Below are 25,378 nucleotides of genomic sequence, written 5' to 3' on the forward strand. Positions count from 1 at the left end.
GAAATATAAATTTTCACTCTATAAAAGGTAATGATATCTTCTATACCAGCGTGAAACTAGCAAAGGTAGATTAAATGAGGTGTGTCTCTCTTATTCTCATGGCAATACAGAGGCTGAGAGAGACCAACCCATGGAGAGAAAGACCGAATTAATTATCAGTAGCTGTAGCTTCATTTTTTTTCTCTCTGCTTTCTTCAATTAGTTAGTTTTCACAAATAAAAGGTAAACATTGCTTCTGGTGTTTCAGGCAATCTACTATTATTTTTAGATAATAATTGTAAAAGGTTCCTACTTATAATGGTTTTGAGGCATTACATTTATTTCACTAATCTATCATTAACCGTTATGTAAGAGACACACAATTCTGTTTTCCATAGTCATTATTTTTGTATGTTTATTGTAGATTTGCAGGAAATGACTAAGTGACGAGCTTCTCTTTGGGAATTCCTCCCTCATCTCTAATGGTGCTTTCACCAGCCATTTGGTGAGCTAGATTGTCAGAGGCCCGGATCGACAAGGAAAGCTCCGAAGGAGGTCTGTTGGAACCCGACATACCCTGTGTGTAGCAGCTCTCCTCACCTCGGTCTTATTAATTTAGTATAGCACTTAAAATTTGTAATGTGTTCGTATGTCGATGCTATTTCCTTTTTAGAGATCGAATGAATTGGTAGAAATGAACATTGACTGACTGACTGACTGACTGCTTGACTGTCTGACATACTGACCGACTGACTGGTGCACAGGGATATTGTTCATCGTCATCTGTTGGACTCAAGAGAAACTAATATGTTAGACCAGCGTCAGTCAGACCCATTGAGTCAACTTCTGATGAGAGGAGAAGGAACACAGAACTAGCGGGGACAAAAAGATGAGGTAAGATTTTAAGGAAAAGACTTTGGAGTTTCTACTATAAATGCATTGAGGGGAAGAAAAATATCCGTAGTTATTGTTCTTATTGAATTGAATGGAATAGGTCAGGTTACTTTCCTTTGGGTCATTTTTGCAAAAGTTTTCTGCATCATCATTATTTTTATCATTACTATTATTCATGATAAATAATATTTCTTCGAGAATCTATTATATTAAAGCATTGTTAGAATATTTTCATACTACTGTACTTGTTTGTATTTAATTTGATATTAATTTTTCCTCTTATGTTTTTTCTTGGAAATAGAACGTAATGTCTTTATTATATCATCACAATCAAAGGAGAAAGAAATTAGATGTCTCACTTCTGCAGCACAGACAGACAGACAGACATGCAGAGAGGAACATATAAGTAATTATGAACAAGGATTCCAGTTCCTCTTACAAATAACTGCAACTTGATGTGTTGTATATGTTTTGACCTGAATTACGTTGTTGTTTCTAAATCATAATTAAAAGTTAAGATAAAGTCAGGGTTCTCAAACATTTAACTTTTGTTTTTAGAAAATAACTTCATTATATGGAATCTGCTTAAATAATTGGTCTTCAAGTCATCAAGCAAGATATTTTTTTTCCACAAATATTTTGTTCATGATTATTATGTGATAAATATTGGATGAGCTTCAATATCTTCAAATAGGGAGGAGTAGAAGCTTTGTCTTAAGGAATTTTTAAGACATTTTGCTATGGGCTTCAAAACCGCTAGTGCCTGTGCATGACTGGAAGGGCCAGGCAATGTACTTAAACAACAGACATTATCAGCATTCTAGATATATAGTCTGACCTCAGGGAAAAGCATGTCATCTCTCAAATTGTTAATTTCTTCACTTCTCGTCTCGGATCGACGTCGGTGAGTACCAGACACAGCCATTCCTTAACTTTGTCCTTCTCTAGAGTCATCTTCCACTTCTTTTCAGAGAGCCTCCTCTCTTCAACTTCTATATTTTCCTTAAGATTTATTGCTGGACAATTTGGTTGATGCACAACTAATATTTCTCCTTTTCACTTCTTGCGACAAATTCACGAATGGTAAGACTTGGAATGAAGGAGCTATTTGATTCTGGATTGTAAAAATTACCTCCTTATAATGGTTTCAAGGCATTGCATTCATATCACTAATTTATCATTGACCATTTGGCAAGGGCTATTTGATAATTCTGCTTTATTGTATGTTTGCAGGGAAATTCCTCCCTCTCCTTTATTGGTGCTTGCACCAGCACTTAGGGGAGATGTCATTTAAACTTATTGAGTCCTTCCTTGCAAAGACCTGAGAAACACCTTCCCTAGAAGGGAAGCTCCAAACCAGGGCAGGTGGAACGAGGTCCCGGGCATACTCTTTCTATAGCAGCTCAACTCACCTCAGGTTTTTGGAGGTTGGGCACACTGAATCCACCTGAGAGAGAGGAGAGAGTTTCTCTTAATGAATTTGCAGACAATGTCTGCATTCAGGAACCAGAATACGACATCAGAGAGCAGCACCGAGGCAGTTCTTCAAAGCTTATCTCGGATCGATGTCGGTGATTACAAGACTTAGTCATACCTTACCTTAGACCTTCTCTAAAGTCATCTTCCTCTTCTTCTTCTTCTTCTTTGTATAGACTATCTTTTCTATAACTCTTTTATTTTGCTCATCTTTTATCAGGCAATTTGGCCAATGCAAAATCATATTTATCACAACTATATCATTTTTTGGTGAACTTACATATAAAGTGTAAAGTGTTTTTGTAAACTTCTATCTTGCAGTTAATATTTTAAGATAATGAATATATCTGCTCCGCCACTACAAATTCCTATTTATTTAATTGATCCATTCTGTTTTGCGATAAAAGATCAGAGTGAAGATATATCACAACAAGATTTTTATTGCAGACATTTTATCTTTTGTATAGTACTTAAACTTTGTAATGTACTCGTTTGTTGATACTATACACCTTTTACAGATCAGATGAACTGGTAGAACTGAACATTGACTGACTAACTGACTGAATGACTGACTGACTGAATGACTGACTGACTGGTGCACAGGGATATTGACCACTGTCATCTGTTGGACTCAAGAGAAGCTGAAATTTTAGAACAGCTTCAATCAGACCCATTCAGTCAACTTCTGCTGAGAGGAGAAGGAACACAGAACTGAGACAGACTTTGGAGAAGAGACAAAAAGATGAGGTGAGATTTTAAGGAAAAAAACTTTGGAGTTACTACTCTCAATGAATTGTAGAAAAAACCCTGTTCCTAACGAATTAATTGCAGAGTAAAATTACTTTCCTTTCGGTAACTTTTGAAAAAGTTTTCTATACTATCATTTTTTATTGAATCTATCATTGTTAAGAGTACGATTTTTTATGATAAATAAATATTTCTTTGATAGTTTACTACATTAGGCCTATATTAGAACCTTTTTTATATTCCAGTACTTTCTTATATTTAGCTTAGGGTTTTCAAACTTTCAGCTCCTGTCTTTAGAAAATAACTGTAAAGATACCTCTTTCAAATAGTTTCATTATATGGGTATCTCTTACATAATTTGTCTTCAGGCATTAGGCAAGATGAATTAAACATTTTTTTTTCACAAAAGATTAATTCTATGGTTATTGCAAATTTTCAAGAAAATTATTTGTTTAACTTCTTTTTGGAAATTTTACCATTTCTGCAAATGGCACTTGCATTAGCCTTCTGGTGAGAGGTCATTCTTATACGACATATTTTCTTGTTTTATGTTTAGGAGTCCGAATAGAGAGTTCTGAGGCCTTTTTAAGACATTTTTCCTATCGGCTGCAAAACTGCAAGAGCCTGTGTATGACTGGAAGGACCAGGCAATGTACCTAAACAATAGACATTGATTACATTCTGGAAATAGAGGCTGACCTTAGGGAAAAGCAGGTCATTTCTCAAAGTGTTAATTCCTTCACTTCTCGTCTCGGATCAATGTCGGTGAGTACCAGACACAGCCATTCCTTAACCTTGTCCTTCTCTAGAGTCATCTTCCACTTCTTTTCAGAGAGCCTCCTCTCTTCAACTTCTATATTTTTCTTAAGATTTGCTGATGGAAGATTTGGTCAAGACACAATTAATATTTCTCCTTTTCACTTCTTACGAGAAATTCACAAATGATAAAACTTGGAATGAAGAGGCCATTTGATTCCGGATTGTCTTTTTCAATGTAAATTTATTAAGATTATTGAAATAAATATGAAATATTTCCTTTTGAACATTATTCTATCATTAATGTAATGTGAAAACTGAAAGATATGATCCGTTTTGATGATCCGTTCTTTCAATTGCTATTTTATATGCTTCATGAGAAGTTTTTTTATATCAGCTTCATTTAATTGCAGATTCACATAATCAAAGAAGAGTAGTCTAGACTCCTTAAGAAGCAAGACGAGGACATCTTCATCCCAGCAAATCATCTGGAATCCACTTAGGTGATTAAAGCCTCTTGATTGATCAGAACTGAAAAGAACTCACCCAATCACAATCTTCAGGTAGAGCTTAGCTTTTGATCAGCACACAAGTGAAACAACCTTACTTATGGGTTAAGGGAGATGTAAAAGATTTAAGGGATTACTCAGCAAGCAAATTGATAATCATATAATTACAAGGAAGTGTATTGAAAACAAAATACTCTTTATTTCATTAATAGCGCATTCACACTCTCCATAATAAAATGAGCTAATGTGTAAAGCTATAAAAGCGACCTTCCTATATGCAAATTTGCTACTGTACAGAAATGATTACTCTCAACACTAACTTTAAGCAATATCTTTAGCAAGAAACTATTTTACTGTGGCTGACATGAAAATTATGAATTTATCTTTTATGCAACATTCATATATTTCAGTTTCTCTACCCAAAGTGGAAGATGAAATTAATGAAGCCCTGAAGCATATCCCTCATGATGATGGTAGCCCAAAGTATATTGTGAGCAGTGAACTTGAATACTTGAATCTTTTCAGAATTTTATCAATTATATCCAGGAATAAAGAACATGCATTTTGGTACAGAATCCACACACCAGTGTCATTTTCAACCCCCACCCCCCTCTAGTCTGCTTTTCTGTCCACATGTACATGCACTATCTCAACAAGAGGTCTTCAGGTCTACTCTTATCATGTATCCTTCTCAGGAAATTCATTTACACTACTCATATTTTTTTTGTTCATCTCTACATCCAGTCCATTCTGTAGCGCTGTGCACTCCTGTTGTCATAGTCAACCTATTTATTAAACATTTCTTAGAACCCCTATAAATACATTCCTTAATTCCATGTGCTTTGTAATAACTTTTGATTCCTTCTCAGAAAAAATATACCTTCTTAACATAAAATCCTATGTTTTTTTTCCACAGTAATCTAATCCTAAGTGAGAGAAGTCCACAATAGTCTAATGCCAGATTCTGATAACCAGCGGCAGCTGAGATAAGGTTTACAGTGCCCACGTAAGGGCCTGTAGTATGAGGATCTCCACCTTCAGACTCCTGTCCTCAGACTTCCAACTCTGTCTATGCCCCACGACCCTTATTTCCCACCTGCTCAATGGGGTATTTGGGAGAGCAAGGAAGCTAGTGCTAATTCTACCTTAATCTAGAGTACTATTAATCTAATTCTTCCTTTGCATTTGGTGAAATTCAAAATCTTAAAAATCGTTATAGAATTAAAAATATACCATATTTCTTCACTATTACCAGAAGACAAGAAATTGTTAATTCATAATTTATCTTTCTTTTCTGAATATATTAGTGCTGTATAATCTTTTTATTATAATATTTTATCAATGGCTTACCAGAAAGGATTTTTGTTGTTGATACATACAGTATTCATAGCCCTTATAGAATGTATTTTTTCCTCACATACTACAGTTATTCCCTTCCACAAAATCGCACTTTTTCTAAATATATATCAGTTCCCATATACTGTATGCTCATTCACGACACAATTTGAATATTCTATTTATTATACCGTATACCCGTACACACCATGATTTGAATGTACTATATCTATACTCTATACCAATTTACAACATAATCTGAATATACTACTTTCATACTTTATACCCATCTATGACAAAATTTGATTTTACTATTTTTATACTGAACATCCTTTAAAAAATAAGTTTAATATACTATTTTTATACTGTATACCCATTACGACATAATTTAATTGTACTATTTTTATACTGTATATCTATTGACAACATAATATGAATATACTATCTTTATACTCCATACCCATCCACGACATAATTGGAACGTACTGTTTTTGTTATTAAACTATATATTTTGTAGCCTTCTGGAATATTTTTTATTAACATATAATCTAATGTACTATATATACCATTCCTTGAATTCTGATTTTCACTTAATGCTTGCTCATGGAATGTGAATAGATTTAATATATATTATGTGTTATTTGGGGAATATCATTTTGTTGATATATATTCCTATATGATATTGATAAATAACCTGGATTATAATTTTTATTTGTGTTAATATGGACAATTTATGCACTGCACCTGATTATATAAGTCACTCTTCATTCTTACTGATATTTAGACATTATACTGACAATATGCTGTTCTTGATACAATAAATTTACCTTTAATAATAACTGTTTTTTATATAAACCTTTTATTACCAACATAAGGACATTAGTTTAAGTGGTATGTAAGGAGGGGGGGAAGATTCTTCACGTGCAGGTGTCTTCCTCGTTTCCTTGCTGCCTCTAATCAACAGATCTGAGTTGATATCACAGAGAAATGTGACGTTACTGCAACGGACGATGTCGTAATGTGATGGTGAAATGATGATGACCTTTTAGATGTGTTGGCTGAGAGAGGAGAAGTTCCGCTTCTTTGTTAGTCTCGGTGGGGGATGGTACTCTCTCTCTCTCTCTCTCTCTCTCTCTCTCTCTCTCTCTCTCTCTCTCTCTCTCTCTCTCTAAAAGTAATTCCATATTGATTTTAATAAATTACAGGGACACTAGAAATATAAAACAACCTAAGTAAGAAGATCTGATATTCTTCTCACAGAAATACATTCCTGGTCTGGACTAATAAATTTCCAGATTAAATCTCTAAAATTATGAATCATTTATTTTCTCTAATGTCTCTCAACTTTGACCTTTAACCTTTGATCTTACTGTTTGTGCTTCTGATCTATTTTTTATTTTTTGGTGTATATCTATGCAGGTAAATAATGACAATTTGTTTTGTTCTATTAAGAAGTTTCTCTTCTGACAAACAATGTCCCCTGAATGCAGAGTAATCCAGTATGAATCTCCATGACCTATTGTCTATCTATATATCAAAAGAATTTGAGGCTTCTTCAGGAAGGGAGCCCTTTTGAACATTAAACTACTTCGCAAAGTGTCCGGTAATCTACAATAATAACAACAACAACAACAATGATCTCAAAGTTCTAAGAAGCAAATCCCTTTCATATTATTCTGAGCAAAAGGTGGAGCATTTTATTTCTCACGTTGCTTCGGGATTTAATTAGAATTAAGTGTTGCTTACTGAAATCGGTTGGAGGTGACCTCCAAATGATTTCCAGTAAACAATCAGTAGAATATTAAGAAAATACTATTAGACAACGTTGTTTTGCGGAGGACTATTTTTCCCCGATAAGTCCTGTGGTAGAGCAAGGCTCAGTGACACAAGTTTCTGTAGCAAGCATTAGCAAAACAACAGATATTCAATTTTTTCTCCCCAATGTCTTAATTTCTTATATTTAGATTCCAATATTCTGGTAATATAGTTAATAAGTATTCTCAGATGTCATACATGGTTAGTGTAACCCATCGTAAGAGATGATATGGATGAATGTCAGAGGGTAAATAGAACTAGAAGCAGTCACAGCTTAGGTTTGTTGGGTGTATTTGCAATGTATTACTTAAATGAAAAGAATATTTACAGAAATTTTCAAAATGCCATTTTCAATCATTTGATAACCAGTTAATGTGGTGGGGATATGAATAGTAAATAAGATATTTCGTTATGAAAAGTATGAAAAATTGTAAGTAATTTCTAAATTTACTTGTATGTTAATTTTAGTTCTTCAATCAAAATAGCGATAAACACAAATCTGATTGATTCCCAATTGGATTTCCTATGGATGTAATTTACAGATAAATGTTATACAGCTGTAAAAATTAATCTTTTCTATATTTATTTTTAACATTTATGCAATTCTTCATATACATACTAAATTCAAAAAAATGAACAAAACCCTGTGTGAGGACAGTGAAATATTAAATATTTTGCGGTTTTAAGGACTTTTCTTTTTTTTATTTCATTATGCCGTGGCTTTCATAACACTGATTGAAGAATTTCAATGCATAATCAATGCACAATTTAATAAAAATCCTGCTACATTTTGCTGTATAAAAGCACTTTGCAACAACATCAGAGCATCAGTTTGCATCCGCTTTCGTACTGCATAACAGGAGTCAGGCCAATCGTAATTGATGGGATTTGGTCATGAGAGATAAAGGTGAAATATTGCTGGATCTAAGTCTTTCCAGGCATATTTCCATAGCAACCTCGATAAAGTATTGCCTGATTTGTACAGCGTGATCATTGTAAAGTGCTTTACCTATTATTGAGTTTTAAAATAGTTACCTTTCAACCCACTGGCTTTCTCTTCTACTATGTAAAGCAGTGTGTCTGGGGATGCTGCACCAACACTTTCCTTCCGTAATCAGATTGTCACAATACACAGGGCTGCCAGTTCATAGACTCCTGATTTTGACTAATAGTTTCTTTAGCATACTGGATGAAATACAAGAAGTCAATGTACTACATCATTTATGTTTGTTAAATAGATGTTTTAAACTCTTTGACTATGGTGTCCAGTTCAAGATTAATCCTCGTTCACAAATAAGGGGAACTTATTTGATCTGTTTATTTTGTATCAGGCAGTAAATATAATTAAACACTTCTACCAATTTTACCAATTTATGTATCAAATAAGGAAATACTGTTTCGATTTACTTCAACTTTCTCTAATTATTACATTACTGATAGTAAGTTCAAAGTTACTGGGAGTAAGATAGGGGGTAAAATGGTTCAAAGAAGAGCTATATATCAACTTGACTGGTAATTTATTCATGATGACTCGCCCCTGCCAGCCATCCATGGACACCAGACAGCCAATACATCTCGTGTGCTTACTGATATCATTTGTGCAATTCCAACAGATATCAAAGCACAGGTAACTTACGTAATTCATATAAAAGAATGCATAATATTAACTACAGGTGTCTGCATTTGTGGTTTTAATTGATTACTAAGAGGGTGGTCAGAATTGCCTTGAGAAACAAGGTCTATACCTACTAAAATACTTACTTATCAGGGCAAGGAAGTGAAACACCAACCTATGACTGGAATTCCCCTCGTAAAAATTCCATTTCATAGTAGAGAGAGTGCAAAATGTGCCCACTAAAAACTACACAGCAAAATCCACATATGGTATACTCATAAATCCTCAGCTCAGAAAATTAGTGTCACATTTTGTACATAAAATTTTTTAGGACCTCTACTATAGGGGATTACTAAGTGGGGAGTAAGAAAAAATTGACTATTGTTTTTTAAGGTCATAAAAACTAGAAATATGGATAAAGAAACTTATATATGAGAAAAATAATATTACAATATATGCATTTAAGTATATACCTAAACTTGTAGGCTACTGAAGGTTCATAAGTGCAAATTGAAGACAATCAGATGTGGTTAAATTTTAATCAAGTCAGACTGTCTCTTGGCGACACCCTTGGTGGTTACCAAACTCTCTTATAGGGAAAATAAAGGTATCCTTGGAGAGAACTGACTATGTACAATGGAATGAATGATTAACCTTCTGTCATCTGTGATGGTCAAGACCTGGAAACATAGCACATTAATTCGTCCACCTTCGTTCCTTCAAGTTTCAGCTCAATCAGAACGGAGTTCGATTACAGTGAAACTAAACAAAGCAAAACATATGGTCATAGGATTCATCATCATCACCATCTCCTCCGGCGCCTATTAAGGCAGATGGCCTCGATTAGATATTGCCAGTTGTCTATGTCTTGAGCTTTTAATTCAATACTTCTCCATTCATCATCTCGTACTTCGCGCTTTATAGTCCTAAGCCATGTAGGCTTGGGTCTTTCCATTATTCTAGTGTCTTGTGGAGCCAAGTTAGATGTTTGGTGAAATAATCTCTCTTGGGAAGTGCAAAGAGCATGCCTAATCCTTCTCTATCTACCCCTCATCATGATCTCATCCACATATGGTACTCGAGTAATCTCGCTTATAGTTTCCTTTCTAATCCTGTCCTGCCATTTAACTCACAATTTCCATCTGAAAACTTTATTCTCAAATCTACTTAATCTATCGGAGTTTTTTTTTTCATTGCCATACCATGATTCATGCCCATAGAGTAACACTGATCTGACTAAACTGACATATTGTCTATTTTTATATGAATTTTAGGCGATATGATTGCCAAATTTTGCTTAACATAGCCATTGTCTGATTTGCTTTTTTTCAATCTTTCACTAAACTATAATCCTAAAGACCCTGTATTTGAGATTATTGTTCCTGAATATTTAAATGATTCTACCTCATTAATACTTTCTCTTTCTAATAATATTTCATCTTCCATTGCATACTCTGTTCTCATGATCTCTGTCTTCCTTCTATTCATCTTCAGCCCAACCTCGTACGATATTTCATGCGTTCTGGTAAGCAAGCATTGCAAATCCTTTGGTGTTCTTCTAAGAAGGTCAGCATCATCAGCATACTCTACGTGTGCTAAATTCCTATCACCAATCCAGTCGAATACTTCCCTAATCATGATGATGGAACACGATAATTGATATATTTTTTTTTTCCTGCAAAAGTGTAAAGTCCTTCACCTCTGGTTCTTTCTCAACAAATGGTACAGGAATTCTATCCAATTGCCCTTGTACTCACACACCTCATCTAAATAATCTGAGGAGGCAACAAGCTGCATAGAAACCTCATCCAAGTCCTCCTCCTCACCTTCTTTCTCTACCTGGACAGACTACCTGTATATTGCTCACAGTTTCTTCTCTCGCAATTTCTTCCTTACAGAAAAAAACTCATTTTTTTTATTATATCTTCTTCCTCATCTCTGCCTTCATTCTCAGATCTGTGAGGGCCTTCTCATTCTCAATCAGAGTGCAAGCTTGTACCATCTAACTCTCCTTTCCATAAGGACAAAGAGCAGCCTTGGAGAATGGCCTGACACTCTTATAGGTCAACTGTGCGGAAGATTGGCTTGACCTACTAGGGTCTGGAGTGGAAGAGTAACTAGACGTCCCAGGGTCCTCATGAGCACAGGGTATCACCATCGCATCAACAGGGAACAGTGTGTATGGAAGATGGATCATGAATGTCTACTGCTGAGTTTAGCCTCCAGATATTTAAGACCTCTCCATCCAAAGTTGGAGTAAATTATACTGAAAAATGCACAGGTGGCTCCAGTCTCTCTATTGCATGTGGTCCTACAAACACATCATTTGTAATGATGTTATGATTGAAAGGCCAGAAACCATTTGTCCTGAAACCAAAGGGAACGTTGGAGACAGTAGTGGCTTTAGTCTGAGCCTCAAATATAAACTCGGGCAACTCTGTCACGGTTATATGTTCAATGGGGGTGAATGAGAAACTGGTCGTTCAGTAGAGCTCAGAGAAAAGTCTTGAATGTACTAAACATACTTACATCCTATGGCTAGAGACTGTTTGTCGTATGCAGAAGAAGTGTAACAATCACAAAATCATGCTTAATTACAAACTTCATAACATGAATGCCCATGTGACGTTTTTTCAAGAAAAAAAGTTTGACGGTTAAACTTAAGGTTTTCAAGAAAAAACTATGGCTGTTAGACGTGGGGTTTAAAACACAAAAATTACTGCTAGAACTAGGCATATTGGTGGAAAAATATTAATTTTGTCAGTTATATTTATTTTCATGATCCTCCCTTCATTAGGCTATTATACTACAGGTTTTTCTACACTATACACACTTATACACTTATACACTTATACACAATACACTCTACACACTTATACACTATACACACTTATATCTTTATACACTATACAATATACACACTTATACACTATACACACTTATACACTTATACACTTATACAATATACACTGTACACACTTATACACTATAAACTATACACACTTATACAGTATACACACTTATAAACACTTATACACTATACATACTTATACACATTACACTCTTATACACATTACACACATATTATTATACACACTATACACTTATACACTTATACACTATACACTATGCACTATAAACACTTATACACTATAAACTATACACACTTATACACTATACACACTTATAAACACTTATACACTATACATACTTATACACATTACACTCTTATACACAATACACACTTATTATTATACACACTCATACACTTATACACTATAAAAACTCATACACTATACACAACTATACACTTATACACTTATACACTTAAACACTATACACTATACACACTTATACACTATACACCATGCACTATACACACTCATACACTATACACCATACCACTTATATACACTATACACACCTATACACTATACCCACTTATACACTATACACAAGTATGCACTTATACAGTATACACACTTATACACTATACACAATTATACACTTATACACTTATACAACTATACACACTTATACACTATATACACTTATACACTACACACTTATACACTTATACACTTATACAGTATACATTATACACACTTATACACTTATACACTATACACTATACACACTTATACACATATACACAATACACTATACACACTTATACACTATACACACTTATACACTATACACACTTATACACTAATACACAATACACTATACACATTTATACGCTTATACGCTATAATCACTATACACTACACACTTTTACACTATAAACACTCATACACTGTACACATACACTTATAACCTTATACACTATACACTATAAACACTTATACAATATACACACTATAAAGCTATGCACTTATACACTATACACTATACACACTTATGCACTATACACAATATACACTTATACACTATGAACTATAAACACTAATACACTATACACACTTATACACTTATATACTATACACTATCCACACTTATACACTATAAACACTTATACACTATACACACTTATACACTATACACACTTATACACTTATACACTATACACTATACACATCTATACACTATACACACTTTTACGCTATACACTATACATACTTATACACAATACACACCTATAACCTTATACACTTATACACTAATACACTATACACTATAGACACTTATACACTATATACTATACACTCTTATACACTATACACACTTATACACTAATACACTATACACTATACACACTTATACACTATACACACTTATATACACATATACACACTTATACACTATACACTATACAAACTTATACACTATACGCAATTTTACACTATACACACTTATACAGTATACCCAATTATACACTATACAAACTTATACACTTAAAGACTATACACTATACACACTTATAACCTATACACTATACACACTTATACACCATACAATATACACTATACACACTTACTCACTATACACACTTATACACTTATACATTCATACAATCATACACTTTTACACTATACACTATACACACTTATACACTATAAACACTTATACACTTATACACTATATACTATACACACTTATAAACTATACACACATAAAATATACACACTTATACACTATACACACTTATACACTTATACACTATACACACTTATATAATATACACACTAATACACTATACACACTTATACACTTATTCACTATACACTTATACATTATAGACTATACACACTTATATACTATACACACTTATACACACATACACTTATACACTATACACTATACACACTTAAACACTATACACACTTATATATTCATACACTTATACACTTATACACTATATACTATACACACTTATACAATTATTTACTATACACTATACACACTTTACTCTTATACACGTATACACTATACAGACTTATACACTTATACACTATACACACTTATACAATTATTTACTATACACTATACACACTTATACACTATACACTATACACACTTATACACTATACAAACTTTCACACTATATACTCTTATACAGTTATACACTACACTATACATCTTATACACTTTATGCTATACACACTTATACACTATACACACTTATACAATATACACAGCTATACACTTATACACTTATACACTATACACTATACACACTTATACACAATACACTATCCACACTTATACATTATACATACGTATACACTTATACACTATACACTATACACACTTATACACTATACACTATACACACCTATACACTTATACACTTATACACAATACACACTTATACACTATACACACTTACACACTGTACACACTTATACACTTTACACACTATTACACTATACAGTATACACACTTATACACTATACACACTTATACACTTATACACACTTATACACTATACACTATACACACTTTTACACTATAAACACTTATACACTATACACACCTATACACTTATACACTTATATACTATACACACTTATACACTATACACACTTACACACTGTACACACTTATACACTTTACACACTATTACACTATACAGTATACACACTTATACACTATACACACTTATACACTTATACACACTTATACACTATACACTATACAAACTTTTACACTATATAAACTTATGCACTTATAGAATTATACACTAAATACTATACACACTTATAAACTATATACACTTATACACTATACACTATACACACTTATGAACTTATACACTATACAATATACACACTTATATATTATACACACTTATACACTATAATCACTATACACTATACACACTTATACACAATAAACACTTATACACTATACAATTACACTTATACACTTATACACTCTACACTATACACACTTATGCACTATAAACACAATACACTTATACACTATACACTATACACTATACACTATTCACTTTACAAACTAATACACTATACACACTAATACAATTATACACTTATATAACATATATTATCCACACTTATACACTATACACACTTATAAACTATACACTCTTATACACTTATATACTATACACTATACACATCTGTACACTATACACACTTATATGCTATACACAATACCCTCTTATACAGAATACACACTTATACACTTTTACACTTATACACTTATACACTAAATACTATACACACTTATAAACTATACACACTCATACACTAATACACTATACACTACACACACTTATACACTATATACTATACACACTTATACACTATACACTATACACACTTATATACACATATACACACTTATACACAATACACTATACACACTTATACACTATACGCACTTATACACTATACACTCTTATACAAGTTACCCACTTATACACTATACACACTTATACACTTAAACACTATACACTATACACACTTATACACTATACACTATACACACTTATACACTATACAAACTTATACAATATTCACACTTATACACTACACTTTTACACTATACACTATACACACTTATACACTTATACACTATACACTATACACACTTATACACTATACACACTTATGTTATATACACACTTATACACTATACACACTTATACACTTATACACTTATACACGATACACTTATACACTATACACTATAAACACTTATATACGATACACTTATACACACATACAATTATACACCATACACTATGGACACTTAAACACTATACACACTTATACATTTATACACTTATACACTTATACACTATACACTATACACACTTATACACTATTCACACTATACTCTTATACACTTATACACTATACACACTTATACACTATACACATTTATACACTTATACACTAAACACTATATACACTAATACATATTTATACACTATAAACACTTATACACTTATACACTATACACTATGCACACTTATACACCATACACTATACACATTTTACACTATACACACTTATACACTATACACACTTATATACTATACCCACTTATACACTATACACACTTATACACTTATAAACTTATACACTGTACTCTATACACACTTATATACTATACGCACTATACACACTTATACACTATACACATTTATACACTATACACACTTATACATATACACACTTATACACTTATACAATATACACTATGCACACTTATACACTTATACACTATACACTATACACACTTATACACTATACACACTTATACACTATATACACTTAAACAATATACACACTTATACATTATACACACATATACACTATATGCACTTATATTCTATACACTAAACACACTTATCCACTATACACTATACACACTTATACACTATAAACTATACACACTTATACACACTTATACACACTTGACACTATACACACTTATACACTATACACTATGTACACTTAAACACTATACACACTTATACATTCATACACACTTATACACTATACACTATACACAATTATACACTATACACACTTATACATTATACACACTATACACTTATACACTTATATAATATACACTATACACACTTATACACTATTCACACTTATACACTAGACACACTTATACAATATACACACTCATATACTATACACTACACACATACACTTATACACCATACACTATACATACTTATACATTGTACACACTTATACACTATATACACATATACACTCTACACACTTATACACTATGCAAATTTATACACAATATACACTAATGCACTATACACTATACACTATACACACTTATATACTATACACTATACACACTTATACACTATACACTATACACACATATACACTATACACATAATTATACACACTTGACAATATACACACTTATACACATATACACTATAAACACTTATACACTATACAATATACACACTTATACACTATACACTATACACACTTATACACTTATACACTTATACAAACTTATACCCTTATACACTATACACTATACACACTTCTACATTTATACACTTATACACTATACACTATAAACACTTATACACTATACACTTTACACACTTATACACTATACACAATTATACACTATACACTATACACACTTATACACTTATACAAACTTATACCCTTATACACTATACACTATACACACTTATACTCTATGCACACTTATACACTAAAAAAACACTTACTGTACAAACTATACACATTTATACACTTATACACTTATATGCATATACACTATGGCTTATACACTCTTTTACACTTGTATGCATATACACTATGTATTATACACACTTATACACTTATACACTATACACTATACACCCTCACACACTATACACACTTTTATACTATACACACTTATACACTATAGACACTTTTACATTTATACTCCTATACACTATACACTATACACACTTATACACTATAAACACTTATTCACTTTTCACACTGTACACTTATACACATACACTATACACTGTACACACTTATATACTATACACACTTATACACCTATACACAATACATTATACACACTTATACAATTATACACTATACACTATACACACTTATACACTATATACTATACACACTCATACAGTACAAACACTTATACACTTATACACTACACTATACATCTTATACACTATATGCTATACACACTTATACACTATACACTATACACTATACACACTTAAACACTTATACACTTATACACTATAGACTATACACACTTATACAAATTATACTAAACACACTAATACACTATACACACTTATACACTCATACACTATACACTATACACACTTATACACTATACACTATACACAATACACACTTATACACTTAAACACTTACAAACTATATACTATACACTAAACACTATACACACTAATAAACTATACTGTATACACCTATACACTTATGCACTTATACATTATAAACTATATACATTTATACACTATACAAACTTAAACACTTATACACTTATACACTATACAGACTTATACACTGTACAGACTTATACACTTATACACTCATGCACTATACACTATACACTCTTATACACTATACACACTTATACATTATTCACACTTATACACTACACACTTATACACTATACACACTTACACACTTATACACTATACACTATACACATCTCTACACTATACACACTTATACGCTATACACTATACACACTTATACACTATACATACTTATACAGTATACCCACTTATACATCATACACACTTATACACTTAAACATTATACACTATACACACTTAAACACTATACACTATACACACCTATACACTATACAATATACACTATAAACACTTATACACTATACACACTTATACACTCATACACTATACACTATATACACTAATCACTATACATGCTTATTCTCTTATACACTATACACTATAAAAACATACACTATACACACTTATACACTTATACACTATATACACTTATACACTAAACACACTCATACTCTTATACACTATACACTTATAAAATATAGACACTCATACACTATACATACTTATACACTTATACACTATACCCTATACAGTATACACACTTATTTACTATATACACTTATACACTTATACACTTATACACTATACACTACACATTTACACACACTTATACACTTAAACACTATACAAACTTATACACTATACACACTTATACACTTATACACTTAAACACTATACAAACTTATACACTATACACACTCATACACTTATACACTAAAAAACTATACACACTAGTACACTATACACACTTATACTCTTATACACTTATAAACTATATACTATTCACTCATATACACAATACACACTTATAAACTATACAAATATATACACTACACACACTTATACACTTATACACTATACACTATACACACTAATACACTATATACACCTATACACTTATACACTATACAGTATATACACTTATACACTATGCACACTTATACACTTATACACTTATACACACTTATACACTATACACACTTATACAATTATACACTTATACACTATACATTATACAAACTTATACACTATATACACTTATACAGTATACACACTTATACACTTCACACTTATACACTATACACACAACACTTATACACTATAAACTATACACATCTATAAACTATACACACTTAAACACACTTGACACTATACACACTTATACACTATACAAACTTATAAACTTATACACTATACACACTTATACACTATACAATATACACACTTATACACTATACACTATACAGACTTATACACTTTTACAGACTTATACACTTATACACTATACACTATACACACTTATACATTTATACACTTATACACTTATACACTAAATACTTTACACACTTATTAACTATACAAACTTATACACTAAATACTATATACACTTATAAACAATACAAACTTATAAACTATATATTATACACACTTAAATACTATGCACTATACACACTTATATACATACATACGCACTTATACACTATGCACTATACACACTTATACACTATACACACTTATACAGTATACCCACTTATACACTATAAACACTTATACAGTATACCCACTTATACACTATACACACCTATACACTATAGACTCTACGCATTTATACACTATACAATATACACTATACACACTTATACACTATACACACCTATACACTTTACACTCTACGCACTTATACACACTTATGCACTATACACACTTATATACTATACACACTCATACACGTATACACTATACATACTTATACACTTACACAATACACTATGCACAATTATAAACTATACACTATAAAAACTTATACACTTATACACTTATTCACTATACACTATACACTATACAAACTTATACACTATAAACACTATTACACTGTATAAACTTATACACTATACACTATACACTATACACACTTATACACTATACACACTTATACACTTATACACACTTATACACACTTATACACTATACACACTTATACACTAATACACTCACACACTCATAAACTATACACACTTATAGACTTATACACTATACACTATATACAATTATACACTATACACTATACAAACTTATAAACTATACACTATACACGCTTATACACTATACACTTATACACTATACACTATACAAACTTATACATCATACACACTAATACACAGTTTAAACTTATACACTATACACTATACACACTTATACACTATACACACTTATACACTTATATACACTTATACACTATACACTATACACACTTATACACTATACAAACTTAAACACTAATACACTTATACACTAAATACTATACACACTTATAAATTATAAACACCTATACTCTTATAAACTATATACTATACACACTTATACACTATACACTATACACACTTATACACTATACACACTTATACACTATACACCCTTATACAGTATACACACTTATACACTATACATACTTATACACTGATACACTTATACACTTATGCACTTATACACTATGCATACTTATACACTATACATACTATACACTTATACACTTATACACTATACACACTTATACACTAAACACACTTATACACTATACACACTTCTACACTTATACACTATACACTATATACATTAATACACTCTACACACTTAAACACTATATACACTAATACAATATAAACACTTATACACTATACACTCTTATACACTATATGCACTTATACACTATACACTATACACTATACACACATATCTAGTATACACTATACACACTTATACAATATAAACTATACACACTTATACACACTTGACACTATACACGATTATACACTATACCCATTTATACACTTATACACTATACAATATACACACTTATACACTATACACACTATACACACTTATACACTATACAAACTTATACATTAATACACTTATACTCTATACACTATACACATATATACAATTATATACATTTACACTATGCACTATACACACTTATACACTTATAAAGTGTACACTTTACACATTTATACACTATACACACTTATACACTCATACACTATACAATATACACACTAATTCTCCATATACACTTATACACTTATAAACCATACACTATACACTATACACTATACACACTTATACACTTTTATACACTATACACACTTATACAATACACACTTATACACTATACACTATACACATCTATACACTATACACACTTACATGCTATACACTATACACACTTATACACTTATACACTAAATACTATAAACACTTAAAAACTATACACACTTATAGACTAATACACTACACACTATACACACTTATACATTTATACTATACACACTTATACACTATACACTATACACACTTATACACTACACATACTTATATACACATATACACACTTATACATTATACACTATACACTATACACACTTATACACTATACACACTTTTACACTATACACAATCATACAGTATACCCACTTATACACTACACACACTCATACACTTAAACACTATACACTATACACACTTATACACTATACACTATAAACACTTATACACTAAACATACTTATACACTTATACACTCATACACTTATACACTTTTACACTATACACTATATACAATCATACACTTATACACTTATACACTATACACACTTATACACTATACACACTTATATAATATACACACTCATACACTATACACACTTATACACTTATACACTATACACTTATACAATATACACTATACACACTTATATACTATACACACTTATACACACATACACTTATACACTATACACTATACACACTTATACACTATACACACTTATACACTATACACACTTATACATTTATACACTCATAAACTTATACACTATACACTATACACTATACACACTATATTCTTATACACTTATACACTATACACACTTATACAATATACACACTTATACAATTATACACTATACACTATACACACTAATACACACTTATACACTATACACATTCATACACTTATACACTATACACTATACACACTTATACACTATACACACTTAAACACTATACACACTTATACACTTATAAACTTATACAATATACACTCTTATACACTATACACACTTATGAACTATACACACTTATACACTATACACACTAATACACACTTATACATTATATACACTTATACACTTATATACACTTATTCACACTTATACACTTATACACTATACACTATACACACTAATACACAATACACACTTTTACACTCATACCCTATACACTATATACACTTATACGCTATACACACTTATACAATTATACTCTTATACACTATACCAACTTATACACTATACACACTTATACACTTATACACTACACTATACACTCTTATATACTATACACACTTATACACTATACACACTTATACACTATACACACATATACACTATACACATTGATACAATATACAAACTTATACACTTATACACTATACACTATACACATCTATAATCTATACACACTTATACACATTTATACATTTATACACTTATACACTACATTATACACACTTATACACTAAACACACTTATACACTTTGCACTATACACTATACACACTTATACATTTCATACACTTATACACTATACACACTTATATAATATAAACTTATACACTATACACTATACACACTTTTACACTACACTATACACTTTACACACTTATACACTTATACACTATACACACTTATACACTATATACACTTATACACTTATACACTTATACACTAAATACTATAAACACTTATAAACTATACACACTTCTACACGAATACACTATACACTATACACACGTATACACTATACACACTTAAATGCTATACACTATACACACTTATACACTATACACACTTATACACTTATACACTCATACACTTATACACTAAATACTATAAACACTTATAAACTATACACACGTATACACTATATACTATACACACTTATACACTATACACTATACACACTTATACACTACACACACTTATATACACATATACACACTTATACACTATACACTATACACTCATACGCTTATACACTTTTACACTATACACTATATACAATTATACACTTATACACTTATTCAAAATACACTCTACACACTTATACACTATACACACTATTACACTGTATAAACTTATACACTATACACTATACACTATACACACTTATACACTATACACACTTATACACCTATACACTTATACACACATACACTATACACACTTATACACTAATACACTCACACACTCATAAACTATACACACTTATACACTTATGCACTATACACTATATACAATTATACACTATACACTATACAAACTTATAAACTATACACTATACACACTTATACACTATACACTTATACACTATACACTATACAAACTTATACATCATACACACTAATACACAGTTTAAACTTATACACTATACACTATACACACTTATACACTATACACACTTATACACTTATATACACTTATACACTATACACTGTACACACTTATATACTATACACACTTAAACACTAATACACTTATACACTAAATACTATACACACTTATAAATTATAAACACCTATACTCTTATAAACTATATACTATACACACTTATACACTATACACTATACACACTTATACACTATACACACTTATACACTATACACCCTTATACAGTATACACACTTATACACTATACATACTTATACACTGATACACTTATACACTTATGCACTTATACACTATACATACTTATACACTATACATACTATACACTTATACACTTATACACTATACACACTTATACACTAAACACACTTATACACTATACACACTTATACATTTATACACTCATAAACTTATACACTATACACTATACACTATACACTATACACTATACACACTTATACACTATACACACTATATTCTTATACACTTATACACTATACACACTTATACAATATACACACTTATACAATTATACACTATACACTATACACACTAATACAAACTTATACACTATACACATTCATACACTTATACACTATACACTATACACACTTATACACTATACACACTTAAACACTATACACACTTATACACTATACACTATACACACTTATACACTATACACACTTAAACACTATACACACTTATACACTTATAAACTTATACAATATACACTCTTATACACTATACACACTTATGAACTATACACACTTATAAATTATACACACTAATACACACTTATACATTATAAACACTTATACACTTATATACACTTATTCACACTTATACACTTATACACTACACTATACACACTAATACACTATACACACTTTTACACTCATACCCTATACACTATATACACTTATACGCTATACACACTTATACAATTATACTCTTATACACTATACCAACTTATACACTATACACACTTATACACTTATACACTACACTATACACTCTTATATACTATACACACTTATACACTATACACACTTATACACTATACACACATATACACTATACACATTGATACAATATACAAACTTATACACTTATACACTATACACTATACACATCTATAATCTATACACACTTATACAAATTTATACATTTATACACTTATACACTACATTATACACATTTATACACTAAACACACTTATACACTTTGCACTATACACTATACACACTTATACATTTCATACACTTATACACTATACACACTTATACAATATAAACTTATACACTATACACTATACACACTTATACACTACACTATACACTTTACACACTTATACACTTATACACTATACACACTTATACACTATATACACTTATACACTTATACACTTATACACTAAATACTATAAACACTTATAAACTATACACACTTCTACACGAATACACTATACACTATACACACGTATACACTATACACACTTATATGCTATACACTATACACACTTATACACTATACACACTTATAAACTTATACACTCATACACTTATACACTAAATACTATAAACACTTATAAACTATACACATGTATACACTATATACTATACACACTTATACACTATACACTATACACACTTATACACTACACACACTTATATACACATATAC

General features: G+C 30.9%; 1 protein-coding gene across 1 annotated transcript in view; it reads left to right on the plus strand.

Moving 5' to 3' along the window:
- Positions 1–25,378, plus strand: part of LOC137633505 (uncharacterized) — a 117,322-nt gene that overhangs the window by 33,824 nt on the left and 58,120 nt on the right. The window lies entirely within an intron of this gene.

This window comes from Palaemon carinicauda, chromosome 43, assembly GCF_036898095.1.
Source record: "Palaemon carinicauda isolate YSFRI2023 chromosome 43, ASM3689809v2, whole genome shotgun sequence".
Classification (NCBI taxonomy): domain Eukaryota; kingdom Metazoa; phylum Arthropoda; class Malacostraca; order Decapoda; family Palaemonidae; genus Palaemon; species Palaemon carinicauda.